This window comes from Ciconia boyciana, chromosome 2 (assembly GCF_034638445.1).
Source record: "Ciconia boyciana chromosome 2, ASM3463844v1, whole genome shotgun sequence".
Lineage (NCBI taxonomy): Eukaryota > Metazoa > Chordata > Aves > Ciconiiformes > Ciconiidae > Ciconia > Ciconia boyciana.
In genome coordinates, this window is record NC_132935.1 from 168,521,015 (window position 1) to 168,536,803 (window position 15,789).

Below are 15,789 nucleotides of genomic sequence, written 5' to 3' on the forward strand. Positions count from 1 at the left end.
CAGCAGATATTTCAAGGGAAGAATATGTATTATGGAGTTTGAATATACTATCATTTACATCTGCATCCATTTTTCAGACTTACACTTTCCACTAACACACTGTCTCCCCTGTTTTCTAGAGCAACAACTGCAAACATTCTGCTATCAAGCTTACCAACATTTACAAGATATGGGCTTGTATGACAATACACATCATTTAACAACTTACTCAGAAGAGTCTAAGACTAACCTTGTTTGGGAACAGAGTCACCCTACCACCAAACCCTTAGCACTATCCCGATATATTTAAGAGTGCTAGAGCTTAAATGCTACTTAAGCATCACACTAACGTCTGTCCATAATCCTCTGGGGTTAGAATTCCCAATAATTTTAAATAACTTTAATAATTTCTAACATTTAAATTTCAAAAACTTTATTAAGAAGCCTCCCCAAGCCTCACATAGGGCCCTAGTGTGAGCCAGAAGTATTTTGTTCTTATTGTTGCCAAGTTAAAATCTGCATAACATCTACAGCAACTGATTTCACTGACCTTTTCATCCCAAAGAAAGTATTTTCCACGTGGAAAATACTAAGTCATGAATTTGGCTTCGGAGTTGTAGGAGGCTGGAGAAATTCACCACAAGGGAAGCAGGAGTTTGCCTGCTGTGTGAGCCTACCTGTACACATGATTCACATGGGCTGTACTTTGTTCAACCCAGCTTTTATGCCACCTCCTCAAGAATCTGATCCAAAGTACATCTACCCTTTCTTCTGGGAGATGAACCCTCTGTAGCAGATGACGGCAGTGATGATGGCTCAGGCTCAAGACTTGAGCTCTTCCACCACCATACTGCCTGCTGTAATCAGACCCCTGCGTTTCTCTGATCTACATCTGAGTATAATTTAATTTGCCTTCAAGGAAAAAGAAAAAGCGTAAAGAAAATCAGTTTGATTGCACTGTTAAGACATGAGGAAACCATATACACAGACATTTGGCTAAGCAAGAGATTGATCTATTTTAGCTGCGACAAGAAGCGTAAACATGAAGCTACAGGAAATAACTATCAGCCTTTCAGAGCAGTATTAGTGTCTTCAAGTTTGCCTTTGAAACTCCAGAAGCACATACGCAAAATATAATTTTGCCATCTATAATCAGACTAGCAACAACATGATGAGTAATGTGCCTTGAACTCTTCATTCGCAGAGGAGGAGACTGGAATTTTATCTTCCAATCTACGTCTGGACTAGCAAAATAAATTATTTGGGCTTTTTTTGGGGGGGGGACCAAAACAAGGTATAGTTATACGTTATTCAGCTTTTGAGTAACCATCACTTTCATTTGAATTGCAAGTAGGTTGAATTCATCTTGACAGACTTACACCCTGTCTGACCAGTGGTTTCCCTTAGTCATAAGTTTCACATATATCAGAATTTGGAAGTCTGTACATCAGTGCTACGCACATAGAGACAAATGTAGTTTAAATACTGAGTTATTAGCTGAAGATATAGATAGATTAGCAAACAGGAGGTAAGCTTAAGAATAGTACATGAGAGCAAGAACAGTGCTAACAGCGATGGGTCCAAACCAGACCTGAACTCTGCAAGAATTCAAATCAGATTTAATGGCTCAGATTCATTTATTTCTAGGGAAGAGAGGTAACCACTAAAATACTACAGGGGTTGGGACCTCAAATATAATTACAGCTCCATTCGCTAAAATTAAGGCTGTGTCAGCCCTTTTACAAACACCAGAAAGAATATGCAATCCATTTGTTTAAACTGAGTATTCATCAAACTTCATAAAACAAGCTTAAGACTGGAAATCCAGTCCTGTCCCGCCCTCCACACAGCCTTACCTGCTGCCCCTTCAAAAAACCAAGTTGCTTCTATTTTCATTGTACTTCTGTAGATCAGGTTGTCTTGTGCTTACGTTGTTAGAGGGGTGGGAACATTTAATATCATGATAGAAAGAACAGTTTAAGCAATACTTTGGTAATTAAAACCTAGACTTAACTGTCAAGTGTCCCTGGAAGGGAAACGAATGAGCACTCTAAACCCAAGTACTTCAGAAGAAGCATTGCCATCTTTAAACAACACTTACCAGCACTGTAAGGCTTGGCATACACAGATACCAGAGCGCGTCCAAGTTGGTTTCAACAGTTTATAGGAGCCTGTCGTGTGATTATTCGCCTCCTGGTCTCTTTGCTCTGCTCTCTACAATGCCCACAGCCAACTCATACAAAGCAGCGGGCAAGGGCTAAAGTGATGCATTTACCCACAACACCACACTACTCATAACCTTCAAAGTTTCCCACAGACAAATTAGGCAACTTGTTAAAACAGATCTCCAGATATCCTGTAAGGGTGAGGTTCCACAGTTCCCAGAGCTGAGCCGTGGTGTTCAGCGCTCCTCGGAGCTTGCCCAAAGATCACCGGCCAGCAACATGTAAATTGACTGACAGAGTCATTAGCTTTTAAGAAACAATCTGATAAAGTCAGATATTTGAAGCTTCAATGAGTATCCCCTGGCATAAGCATACTACCAACAGGCTTCCCGTTTGTTCTTTAAGGACAAGAGTGACTTAATCCTCTCCTAATATCATCTGAGGACTCGGGGGGAACGAGGGGTGACCCACAAAACCGTACCCATAGCAACACTATGCTCTAGCTGAACTTGCAGGGCCGTGATCTTCAAACCACTGACACTGCTTTGTATTATTTGGTATTTCCCTGATGTCATTTCTGCAGACACACATAATACAGATTTAATAACACCCGTGTCCTTCAGTTTTAGAGTCAACAATCACACTCACAAACAGATCAGCTATTCTGCCTTCAAGCTTATTATTTGTCACTAACGTGTAATTATTACCAAAGAAAACAGAAGACACAGGATATTGCTGCTATTGCAATAGCAAGTCAGTTAAGCTCTTTTTAAAACTGAAAAAGCCCATCTCTTCTGATGTGAGGAGGGCAAAAAAGATAAAAATTTAAAAAAAAAAGTCCATAAATCCTCCAAAATGCATCGAAAGGATAATCAGAAATTTCACCAGTTCTCATAAGGAAAAACAAATGAAGAAAAAAAAATTAAAGCAATTTTAACACAGGCAGGTCTGTCCAGCCAACATCACTTATCATAATTGTATTGCTACGTTGAATATTTGAGTTATGATTTATTTCTCTTTCTCAAATAAAGGAAAAGCTACAACAAATCAAGAAAATCAGAAAATCAAGCTACAACAGCACCTTATATATATATTTATATATATATAAAATACCATTAAAACATACACTACCAGATGGAAGAATCAAGCCCCAGCAAAGAGGAAATAAGCCTTCCAGTTGTAAAACTCCAGCACAGTCCTGCCCTTCAGTTTACAAAATGAAGCTACAGCAGCATTGCACACAGAGCCCTGCACAAAGAGGGCACAAGCAGGCACCGAGCAAGGCTTGCTATTCCACAAGCGGAAACACTGAGAAAGTACTGCGATGTTTATTATGTTCTTCAAGAAGCCTTTCAGATACTCTGCTGAAACTGTAAGCTGGGAAGAACACAGTTCATTGAATAAAGGATTCCAGCTTTAAAAAAAAAAAGACCAACCCACTTTTAAAAAAAGCTAAAATAAATGAGTTTATTTGTTAAATCCATATTTGTTCCCCAATCAGGGGAAAGAAAGAAGAGAGGGAGCAACCAAGTAAGAGCTATCAAGAAGAACCTAAAAAAACCCAAAAAACCCAACTAAGTTCAGGTTTAGTATGTTCACAGATTGTGCATTTAACACACCTCTAAGAGGAGTAGAGTTTACAACAAAGCATACTACCTACAGCAAGATACACTTCCAAATAGCTTTTGGCAGTAGAACAGCATCTTCAGAACCAAAAACTTTACTGTCTCGAGTTTCAACTTACTAGCCATGCTGTAGTAAACATTTGTTTAATGTTTTAGACGGAACAGTTGTAGTTTTAAGCAAGTTTGCTCATCTTGAAACCGGGCCCAACCTATATATAAATAGATCGCTGGTTGAATCTGCCGATGACTGGGCAACGCTGCCATATAGGCCTCGAGTCTGCCGCATCCACTCCGCTCGCCACACCCATCGCACCAAGCTGCGAGCGAGCAACTCTGCAAATACTCATCCCTTCTGCCTTACCGAATTACAGCACAAATATCCCCTGATGCAACGCCACAACGATCCTTATAAAGCAGGGAAGGAGACTGGCCGAACAGAACGATAGCGGGGAAGGACGGGGGAGCCACGGTACGAAAAGTTGCGAGAGGTCCCACCCAGAAGTGGCCGATTCACAGCGTTACCCTCGACCAAAAAACGCCTTTCCGATGCGTCTGGGGGGAGCCAGCTCTAAAAAGCAGAGCTTTTTGTAAAGCAGAGCTGCACAAGCAGCAGCCCTCCCCGGGATCACCTCAGCCTCTTCTCCCCATGCAACAAAGACGCTCCCCAGCAGCTCCCACTTCCTCCGGGATGACCCAGGCGCAAACTTCGCCAGGCAGATGCTCTCCTGATGCTCCGGGACCCTCCTCCCCCCGCCCCGCAGCTCCTCTGTCACCGACCGCGCCGCAGCCCGGCCCGCCCTCGCTCCCGCGCCGCCGGCTGCCAACCGCCGCAGCTCGGCCGCCCCCCCCGCGCCCCTCACAAAAAGACCCACGAACGCTGCTGCTGCCGCCCCCGCCAGCCGGCCCGCTCGGCCCCCCGCGCCCCTCCCCGCTCCGCGGGGCCGCAGGCCGCCCGCGCCCCCCACAAGGCTGAGGCCGGAGCCCCCGCGCCCGGGCCGGGCCGCCCCTCCATCGCCTCAGAGCGCGCCGCGCCCGCTCCCCGCTCGGAGCGGGGTGTCCCCGCGCCCCATCCTCGCCCGCAGCGGCAGACCCCCGGCGGCCCTTACCGGAGGCAGAGGGGGGCGCGGGGGGCTGCCGCCGGGACGGAGCCGCCTGGTGAGTGCCACTCTCCCCTGCGGGCCCGGCCGGGGGAGGAGGAGGGAACAGAGCCGCCGCTGGCCTCACGCCGAGCGCACTAGCCTGCTAGCGCCGCGGGCGGGCTCTCGGCCGCTCCGCCAATGGCGCCGCGCCGCGCCCGCCACCCGCCAATCCCCGCCAGCGCGGGCGGTGCAGGGCCGGGCGGGGGGCGGGCCGGGCTGAGGCGGCGCTGGAGTGACAGGGCAGCGGGGTAGGGTGCGGCGCGGAGGGGCCATGGCGCTGGGTGGGGCGGGGCGGGGCCGGGCCGCGGGGAGAGGGCCGCGGGGGCGGGCTGAGGGGGTGAGGGGAGCGCGGGTGTGGGGAGCGGCGTGAGGGGGGCCCGCGAGGGAGGGGGCGCAGCTGAGGAGGAGGGCTGTGGGGCGATGGGGGTGAGGGGAAGGGCCTGAGGGGGAGCAGAGAGGGGAGGTAGCCGAGGGGAGGAGGTGTGGGGCGGTGGGGTGGGGGAGTTTGGGCTGAGGGGAGAGGGGCCTAGGGGGACATGGCTGAGGAGAGAGGGGGCCAAGGGAACAGGGCTGAGGGGAAGCAGAGAGGGGGCTGAGAGGATGTGGCTGAGGGGAAGTGGAGAGGGGGCTGAGGGGATGTGGCTAGGGGGGAAGGCCGCTGAGGGGAAGCAGTGAGGGGAGATGGCGGCTGGGGGGAAGCGGTGAGGGGAGATGGCGGGGAGGGCGCTTGGAGGTGACAGGGAAGGGCCCAAGGGGATGCGGTGAGGGAATGGGTCTGAGGGGAGATGGGGCTGTCAGGCACTGATGGGGCCTGAGCTTGGCTGGGGAGGCCCTGGGTGCTGGCGGGGGCGGGAAGGTGTCTTTGCACCAGTGCTTTGGAGTTGGTGCAGTCTCTGGGGGGTGGTGGGAGCAGGTCCCCTCCCCGGGCAGGGGGGAGCACCCCTGGCGTTACTCTGCGTACAGCGCTGACACACAGTGACAAAGGGCAAGCGGCACATTTTAGTTCCTGGCAGCAAAGCTTTGTCCTCTCACCTTTGGGGACCAATATGGTTGTTCACAGAGATGGAGAAGTTTGAGGGTGGATGACAGCTGACAGGAGATGAAGGAGATCCCGTGGCTTGGGGAGGGTGAGGTGGGGCAGGAAAGGACTATGTTTGGTGGGGGAGAGAATGTCCTTCTGGGAGCATGTGCATGCCTGTGTTGGACAGGAGGACTCATCAATGTGGTGAAGTATCTGGAAGGAGGCTTGTTGTAAAACATAGTGTCCAGGGACAGATGGAGAGTTCACCCACCCCCCCCGGGTGGCTGAATGACAGGTACCACTGGTGCTTTTGCTTAGATTCCACCGTGGCCCTTCTGGTCCAGAAATGCAACCCTCCTTGCATGCAGGAGGAGGACAGGAGAACAAGATACAGGGATGAAATATAGATAGCAGGATGGTAAGTGATGAGAGAACATGCTTTTTACAGCAGGCATAGTTGTGATGCACACAGCTGAAACTGCCTAGGGTGCAGACAAGAGAAAGGTGAGACCATCCAGTATTGGTACAGTGACAGTGACCACGCAGGAGGAATATTCAGCCTCATTCTTCATGGTTTAAACCATTACAACCTATTCTGCAAGTTAATCCATGAGGGAGGGAGATCATCCCCTGGCTGTTGACAGCAAGGTTCCTGCATGTGCCCAAGGGGTGTATGTGTCACTTATCTGACCCGAGGGAGCTACAGAGCTACTAAATCGCATTAGAGTATGTGACACGTTGGCCTGCTAGATAAGCAAATCAAAGTGTGGTGACTAAAACAAAAATAGGTGGGTCTCTTATGTCTGGTCGCTTGAGGGAGGAAACACCCTTTGCATCAGGCTGTGGAAGGGGGCACACCCCATCCATGGAGAGTTAAGGTTGCAGCTTCTGCCCGCCCCCCTCCTCCCAAACTTGAGAGTGTGGGTACATTTCCAGGGCCGCAGCTTGTAAGGAGAAGACGGGGGGGAAGTCCCGTGTCCTGGTGAAAGGCATATATATAACAACTGCTTGTACCATGTGCTATTTTTAAGCTCCAAGATAAAATAGCATCCTAATGGCTTTCTTTGGGATGATCGGGCGACAGTTTGAATTTCAGGGCTGTCCCAGCCTACCCTGGGCTTCAGATCATCATAAGCTTAAAGATCCCTCTCTCTCCTTAGTAAATCCATCTCTCTTCTCCGCTGGAGCCTTTCTGCTAGGTGTCTCCGAGACAGGGTAGACCCTAGTTCTAGCGCAGGATAGTAATTCCTATGTCTGTGGAGCAGACATAGTAATACAACAAAAAGTAGTGGGTTACATCGGTGCCATGTTTGGGAGTATGTCTGACCACTGGGCTGACCTGCTTTTGCCTTCAAAAAGAACTTCTGGTTGTTCACCGAGCCCTGAATTTATTCCCCAAAAGAAAAACTTAAAAGACTCCAAAGGCTAACCTTCAATGCACAGTGGTCACACAGGAGCAAACTATTGGTGTTTTCAGGAGATAGAAGTGTCCAGACTTCACCCTGTCAAGTGACAGCTTTGGTAACTTGCCCTAGTCCCAGCCAGGCACACCTAACTATCATAAATCAGAGCAGGTTGCAGCCCTTTAATGCAATAGGTGTGTCCATTATAAACTATATGTTGCAGCAGACAACTGTCCACCATAATGCAAACATCCGTATTTCATTGCACAAGGGGGCTTCCTACTTTACAAAACCTGAATTTGTAAAGCCTGGGAGGTGGGCTACCATCAGCCCAAAAGCTGTGGTTTTTTCCTTCCACTGAAATGAAGTAAATCTGTTTCTACGGCATGTAGCATCACAGTCCGGGCAGCTGTCTCCCATCACTGTTCTTCCATACACCTTGCTAGCTGAGAACAGATTCTTCTGGTTGTCTCATCCCCATCTACAGCTTCTTCTTTGTACTACGTGGCATGCTCCTGAAGCTGTCACGGTTTTTTACCCTATTATGCATAGCTTCTCAGTACACTGAGAACTGGGCTTCCTGATTTTCTTAGATCCTGTCTTGTTTCACCTGAAACCAGTTGAATTTTTATTGTTGGCATTGGAAGGAGCAGGATGGAAGAGAGTGTTTCATAGCTCGGCTTACATCTGAGGAGCAGAATAACTTGTTCCTGACTAGAAGAAGGGAAGGAAAGGCAATATATAATAAGAGCTGCACCTCTATCCTCCACACAGGTGAATTCCTGTAACTCTTCAGAAATCACCAATGTAAAGGCAGGATGGAATCCCAGCTGGGCTTGTTCCTGGGTGAACAACTGACTGACATGTTCTCTTAGCTGTTACTGTGCTTACAAGCCTAGCTTGCCCAGAAAAACTGATGGCTATGTTATTATTCAACCCGAGCTTAGCATGGCTTTTGTGGGGCACTGTTTCATATGAAACTTCCTTGTTTTAGTTTAAAATCTGAAGTCTGCTCTTTGCTTTATGGGAGCAACTTTAGGACAGGCTCCATTTGTTGCCTCCCCGCATACTTCCCCTATGCAAAAATTCAGAGCATCTCATTTATCTTTGTTTATCCCTCAAAAGAATATAACCTACTTCTCCACTTGCTTTTCCAGCTGCCTTCCAGACTCCCTGAGTCCTCTCTCAGCTACATTTGTCCTGAAAGAGAGGGCAGCATGAACCACTCTCCTCGGTCATATGGCAGACAAAATCTATGAGACGCTACAGGTGTGTCTGTCCTTGTAATAGCGAGGGGGGATTATTCTTTTTTTGAGGCAGGAGGTGGAGGGAGAGAAGGTTAGCAGGCAATGGCTCTGCCCTTTCATCAAGCCAGACAGTGAAAGTGGATGGGGGAAAAGGGAAGGGGACCAGCTCATCTCCCTAACGAGTCACCCCTGGCCAGGCCCATTAGCCCAGCAGGGCAGGTAAAGCAGGCCAGCAGTTAGGCTGCTCTAAGTGTAGGCCTGACTCGTATCGTGTGAGTCACTTGTGAGCACTGAGGGAGCTGGAAAGGGAGAGCTCATTTCTGGCAAATGCTCATTCATCGCCACTTTGATGGGAGCCAGTGCAAATTAAGGACACTCGGTAATGTGGCAGGGTTTGGCTCTGCTGATTCCAGGGCATTGGCAGCAAAAGTCTTGGAGAGAAACAGTAATGAACTGTGCGGCTTTCTTGCCCATTTATCAAGAGTTTGTCATTCTCTCCTCAAAGCACATGACATGATAGCCGAAGGTGAATGTTCGACATGAGAAGTGCTTGGGAGGCAGGGCTACTGGGGTTTGTCCTGGCTCCGCAGGGATGCTTCTTTAAGAGCTGCGTGTTGCTCAGGGGTTCGCTGTCATTCCTCTGATCTCTCACTCATTTCAGACATGCAGCAAGAGCCTTTGGAGGGGTCATTTCCAAAAATGAGTGCTCGTCAGTGGCAGTAAGTAATGAACCTGAGCCCTCTATAAAGAAAAATAAATGGAACCAGAGCTATAAATTGTTTTGAGTAGAGCAGAGAATTGCCTCAACCCTTATAGCAGGACCCAACAGCCTCTCATTTTCAGGAAATTTAGGTTTCTGAATGCTTTTGAAAGCGAATGCCCGTAAGCATCTTGGAGAATTTGAATACTCTTACAAAACTAGCCTGCAACTTTTACTCTCATGCTGCAGTCTTCATTTCACGTCCACTTCCCTATCGTGAATTAGGCATGCAAGTAGAAGCTAACTAGTCAGAGTGAGGCAGGACGCTGCTCCGGCGACAACAAAAGCGTTGTGGGTCACTGGCAGATATTTGCCAGCCAGCCATGGCTGTTATGCTCATCAAAGCTGATGCCAGCACAATGGAAGGCATGGAATTTTGGCCAGGGATCCCTGCCATCCCAGAGACCTGTCAAGTCTCTCTGACCAGTCATGGGATTTGCCTTGCAGCTGGCACACCCCGTGATCTGATCTGGGATCTGTCCGTCAGCTGTAACCTGGTGTGTGGGGCTGTGGACAAGGAGGAGGAGGAGGGTGGCTGCGGTGCTGCACTGAGGCTGGGGGAGTGAGTACCACTCCTGAGGGCTCTGCAGTCCCGGGAGCACCGGCAGAAAGCACGGCGCTAGCTGCTATCCTGCATCGTAGGTCCTACAGTGAGTGACCCAGGGTGCGGGACGCTTCTCACATACAGCACATGACCCAGAGCATGGGCATTCCCACGCGGCAAGAGGAGAACCTACAGAGCCTTGTTGTGATGTAGTAGCTGACATTTGCATCGTTCTTTATCTAAGCAGAGCCTTGTCCTGGGAGGTGCAGGGCAGCCTGGCCTTCTAGAGGGCTTAATCCTGCTCCTCTGCACTGGAGAGGGCTTTTAGCGTCAGGTTGGCAGAGCTGATCTCTTCTCTAGCCTGGGCCTTCATAAACCAAGCCCAATTATTCTGAGGCAGAAAAACTGAGTCTGTGCTGTAATGACAGAATGAAATGTCCTCAGGAGTTTGCATGTAGCCTTGAGTTACCTTTTATAAATAGGCTAACAGCTGGAGGACCCATGTTTGTTTAAAGGGAAAAGACATACAGTACATGCCCTATATGATATGCTCTGTCCTAAGCAATTCTGCCATTCTGTTGATTTATATCTGGAGATTAAAGGATTTGCCTTTCAATCAAATTATTCTCCTCAAACTACCCAGTGGGGGATAGAGGGGGTTTTGGTCACGTTCTCCACTCTGTGCAGCTATCCCTGGTGGAGCCACAGAGGTTTTCTCCCTTGCTGTGCAAAACACACAGCTCACAAATTACTCCTGATCACTTTGATGGTGACTTGCTATTTCTGTCCTGCTTCTGGTGCACAGGACACTCGGGGGACAAGAGAGGGTGAGAGGTCTTTGGGCCCCAAGGAGCTTCCAGCCTGAACTAGACGGAGCATGTAACCAGGACTGACAAAAGCTGTGTGATGAGACAGAAGACGACTGAAAGGGAAAAGCAATCTGCAAAGAGCCTGGTTCCATTAGGCCCTGCAGGTCTGCAAGAAGTTTTGTGCAAGTCAGATCCCTCACCAACAAGGAGAGTGTCTCAGGGGTCAGGGCCTAGTTTGTTTTAATTTTACTGTTCTCGTCCTTCCTCAGATGATCCGGTACAAGATAAGGCGCAGAGAGCAGCAGAGGGGAAAGTTTGGATCACTCATCTAGAGGCTGGAAGGAGCAGATCTGAGGGTGGTGAGATGAAGGGCACGCGTATCTGGAGGATTGCCGTGCCTCTGTTTTGAGAGATGTGCTGTCACTGCTTGGACAAAATGAGTGCATTGTGAAAGGCAACGAAACCTCACGCCTTCTTAGCGTAGTACCTTGTCTCTGATGGTGGCTGGTGCCAGGCGCGCTGTAACAGGCGCAGTCAATTTGCCAGGCCAAAATGGGGGTGATCTCCTCACGCTGAATCTCATCCTGCGCCCTGATTGCTGGACTGGTTGAAGCTCTGGGACAGGAGGTTCAATACGCTTTCCATACCACTCATTATGAGTATTCTAGGCATTCCTGGGACCCAATGGTCCACTCCCTTTCTGAGTCCTAATAAGCCAGTGGCAACACTTTCTTGTGGCAACAAGTTACACAGTGTAATGGTACATGTGCAAATTAATGGTTTGGAATGTGCTGCTTTCCAATTCCTTTGTTTTTGTGTTACATCAAAAAAGAAATAGAAGGTTCCTGCTGTGCTTTCTCTTGGCCATTCAGTATTTTCTCTGGTTCCATCACACAATTTCTGACTTTCCTTTTTTTGTGAGGTGGCCGATCTCTCAGTGTCTCATCATGTGCTCTTCTCTCTTCCAGGGCTGCCCCCCCTGCTTTTGGTGAACACTCTTGAATTCTCCAACTTCCTTGCTGTGGTGGGGTGAGACAGTACTATGGGTATTGTCTCTGGAAAGACTATACCGTTTATATACATTTCCTACATCACTCATCTGTGTTCCAACACTTTAATTATACTTCATCTTTTAAATCTCTAACATCTTGTTGTTCCTTTTGCTCATAGGCTAGGCAGAAGTCAGGACAGTGCTAGGTACAGTAATGCCCAAGTTCTCTTTCTGAAATGACACAGTCACTTCAGAAACCTGACTCCCATGAAATTCCCCTTGGTTCATCAAAATGGCTGAGAGCACTTTGGCTGTCTGAAGAATTCCCAGGGCAATTTCTGTTGTTTATTTTCAGTTTGGGCAGCTAGTCCATTTGCATGAACCCTGTGAAGGACATGTGGGATGGAAAGACCGTATGTGTGATGCTCATCCACAGCTGTGCGGCCACTGCTGGTCCCATTTTGCACACTCATCGGTTCAGACATGCAAATAAAGGGTGTGTAGCTTTCATTTATATGCTTTAGCTTAAATACGAGCCGCACATGAAAACTGCATGAAAAACATCTTTTCGGGCTAGAAGCAAGCCCTCTGTGTGGATTAAAGGCAGTGTCACATTAGCAGCAAGGACAGAGCTCAGCCCTTCTTGATCAAAAGCTTCTTTCCCCTGCAGCTTGAGCCAATGGAGGCAGCAGTATAGTCCCTATGCCAAACACAAATTCTTTCAGATACAGTACAGCAGCAGGCAGAGATCTTCATATGCGTAACACCCAGCTCTCTGCAGTGCCATATGGGAGCCTCATGAGAAGTCTTTTGACAAGCCGGTGGTGGTCCACTGTCCCTGCAAGCCCCTCAGCCCTGGCCAGTCGTGCTGGACTGCACTGGCTGCCCAGCACCTGAGCGGGCAGTACAGTCATTTGCCTTCACCAGCTAATGAAGCCCGTCCGGCTTAGCAGACGTGGAGCACTGGGCTGTGGAAGATGGGCCTTCCAAAACACTCAAATGTGTTACCGCACTGGGACGAGTTTTTCAGGCTTGCAATTGGAGAGGTTTTCTGAATCTGCTCCCAAACCCTGGCTGCCAAAACAGAGTGGAATATGTGAACCAGAGAAAATGAGCTAACCCCTAAGGCCGGGGTTAGAGGGGTCTGAGGAATTATCTCACATCCAGAATTGTAGTAGGAACAAAAGGAAGGTACTGGCTGGGGTGAGGGCGTAACTGCTAGAAACTGGCCCAAAGGAGAAAAGTGAAAGTGCATCACTGCGCTGCATGACATGGCTGCAGCAGATAGCTACTTGAATTATATATAAAACAGAGGGTGGATGACATTAGAATTAAAAGTTGCCTGAAAATGCTGAAGGATGAGACGCAATCTGTCATATACAAATTTAATTATGATGTTGTTAAACCCCAGCTTTCTGGAAGAGACAAAGTAAACACACTTTCCAGAAGACTGTTTCTTCCCTTGGGACTCCATAACAGACCTGGAGACCTGATTGTGAAATTTCATCATTGCCATAGGAAAAAAAAATCCAGACAGTATCCAAAGCTCATGCTCAAAAGCCACAAACTGCAATATTTTTTCTACAGATCTTTCTGCTCTCACTTTAAAAAGAAATGAGAGCTGGGGGAAATTACAGCAGCTCTCGTTACTATGGGTGAGAATTCCCATTTAAATTCTTATTCATCTTCCAAAAATGAGAGATTTTAAGGAAGAGGGCTGGGGGGGAGGGAATGCACTCCAGTTGCTTGGAATAGAAATATAGCTTGTTCATACAAAGCATGGAAAATAATGATAATCCCATGAAAAAAATCTTGGCAGACAGTGACATTCAGAAAAGGAAAGACGGGAGAGAAAAGACAGAAGACTGTAGAAAATCTGAACAATTGCAGAAGTTAAACTCAGCAAGAAGGCTGAGAGACAGCCCCACCACAGCATTTCACGAGAGTCATTGGGTAAAACACACTCTGGGGGGAGCAGGCGGGTATTTAGGGCCCAGCAAAAGAGGGCTGCTGGGGACTGAGTTTAAGTATTATTTTGGCGTTTAATTTTTGCAGTCAGGAGGAATTATCACAGACAATAACGTAGCAGCAGACAGGCAGAAATTAAGGAAAATTCACACCTCTGTGAATCAAACGTAATCAGAAGCATTCGCCAGACAAGGAGCCAGGCAACCAAATAGCCCAACTCGACAATTTTCAAGTTTTTGATAAGCTGAATGAATCACTATTAGCAGCACTTAACTGTGAAGTGGTATCTGTTAAAGACTGCCTTTTAAGGGGAAGGAAACAAACTCTGAAGGAATCAAAGCTCCCCTCATCTAAACTACTCTGAGATTATTTGATTTGAAGAAGGTTTGCGGCAGCTGGGAAAATTATGGGCATGAAATGCCACAAAATAAGTGATAAAGAAATAAGTGATAAAGACTTCTATAAATAGAAGTCTTCAGTGCCAGCATCAGTCAATAAACAGACTCGTACAGATAGAGTGAGCTTGGGAAAAATGAATGTTAGAGAAGGAGCGAAAAAGATTACAAGAGAGTCATGAAGACAGAAGATCAGAAACCCATGTCGCAATTAACTCATTTAAAGGTATAGTTGAATATGTTGGCAATAAGATGCCAGCAAGCAAACCTTTAGGAACATAAAGATGCCATATGAAAGTGAAGAAGATATTGGCTTGAAAGCCTGAAATGACTCAAGAATTCTTTCCTAAATTAAAAACAAGCCCCAAAGGCCATTACACATCATAATGAAATACGTGCTACTGTTGCTGCTTAATATAAAATCCTCTAGTCCTCAAATAGCCCAAGTTCTGGAGTTACTCAAGTAGATCTGTGAGCAGCAGACTAGCTGAAGATACATGGGGTTGATTAAACCTGAAATTTTAGGAAGTAACAGGAGAAACTGTAGAGGCAACGGGGAGTTTGAGAAGCTCTGGGGCCAGATAGTATCCAGACGAATGTCACGAGGTATTTACAGTGTTGTTAGCACGCTCCTGAGGGGTCACCTTCAGGCCATTCCTTTCAAGAGGAACGTCCACAGTCCATGAAAGAAACTACTGTAGTTGTTCTCCTGGTGAGAGGAGCCTTTGCTGTGTGCAGTTCTTAGAGGCCCATATCATTACTAAATCACTGTTTAAAGATTTTAGCAAAAATACTAGCTAGTGAACTGCAGACCGTGCTTGTGGTTTATGGAAACCCCAAATGAAACTGGATGAAGCAAGGACAATGTTCAGATCCTGCTAACAGAGCACTTGGAAACCTTCATAGTGCTTGTTTTTAGCCAGCAGAGAACCTTTTAATTGTAGCTGTATGAATCTCTCATTGTAGAGAGAGTTTTGGAAAGGGACTTCTCCGTTTGAAGTTGTGTCCCTTGTGGACATCCCTCCCATATTTTGTTAATGGACAACTTCTGTCAGTGTCAGCCCCAAAGCAGTTTTAAAAGTCTATGGATTAATTGTCCTCTGTCTGAGAACAGGCTCCGATGCCTATTGTCTCCTCTACTTGGCCGTGGAGTCTTTGGAGAGAATAAGGGATAATCAGTTTGTCACCACTGTCAGCAGTGCACTGCACAGAGCTTTACATGCTAACAGAGTAGTGCTGGTTGTAACCAGCCCAAGCATTTCCCTAAAACAAGTATCTAAATAAATCCATTGTTTTGGGAAAGCATCTGCTTTTGAATTAAATTATTCCAGATCTGAATATTAGCAATATTTTTGCTAAACTTGAGCTGTCACCCTACCAGAGCATGATTAAATATTAGTCTGCAACAAATTCCTCAGGAAACCTGAGAAGTAAAATGTGAAACCACTGAGAAGAGCCAAATGACTTAAATGTTAAATTGCTGCTTCAGCAAATGGAAGCAGATTTGGAACACTGGGGGAATATGCAATTTCTTGGTTGAGAAGATGAGCCACAGCCATAATGAATGTTTTGCCAAGCCTGTATCTGGTTTCAGGATCTTCCCACAGTCATCCCAAATAAGCATTGGTGAGAATGCAATGTTATTAGAAAGGGGATAGAATGAGAACAGCCTGAGCATTAATAAATGAATGTAGGTTTGTAACAGAGGCTTGTTAAATTGGGGGAACTAGCTCAAAGCTTTTA

At 47.3% G+C, this 15,789-nt stretch overlaps 1 protein-coding gene and 1 long non-coding RNA gene across 7 annotated transcripts in view; one reads left to right on the plus strand and one right to left on the minus strand.

Moving 5' to 3' along the window:
• Positions 1–5,005, minus strand: part of MAP4 (microtubule associated protein 4) — a 168,285-nt gene extending 163,280 nt beyond the window's left edge. Inside the window, exon 1 of one of the 3 annotated variants that reach the window (XM_072854946.1) lies at positions 4,876–5,005. The gene's annotated coding sequence lies outside the window, so the exon portion shown is untranslated. Of the gene's footprint in view, positions 1–4,130; positions 4,332–4,398; positions 4,470–4,875 lie in introns of those variants that run through there. The other 2 variants (XM_072854947.1, XM_072854948.1) reach the window with 2 other exon arrangements.
• Positions 5,006–5,127: 122 nt separating this feature from the next.
• LOC140648632 (uncharacterized) lies at positions 5,128–11,889 on the plus strand. Of its 4 annotated transcripts, none has more exons than XR_012041300.1 (6): positions 5,128–5,156; positions 8,490–8,601; positions 9,241–9,298; positions 10,689–10,856; positions 10,962–11,051; positions 11,863–11,889. It is a non-coding gene; the product is annotated as an uncharacterized lncRNA (long non-coding RNA). The 4 variants fall into 4 exon arrangements; XR_012041301.1 differs by lacking the exon at positions 11,863–11,889 and adding an exon at positions 11,661–11,755; XR_012041298.1 differs by lacking the exon at positions 11,863–11,889 and having other exon boundaries at positions 10,962–11,638.
• Positions 11,890–15,789: the final 3,900 nt, after the last annotated feature.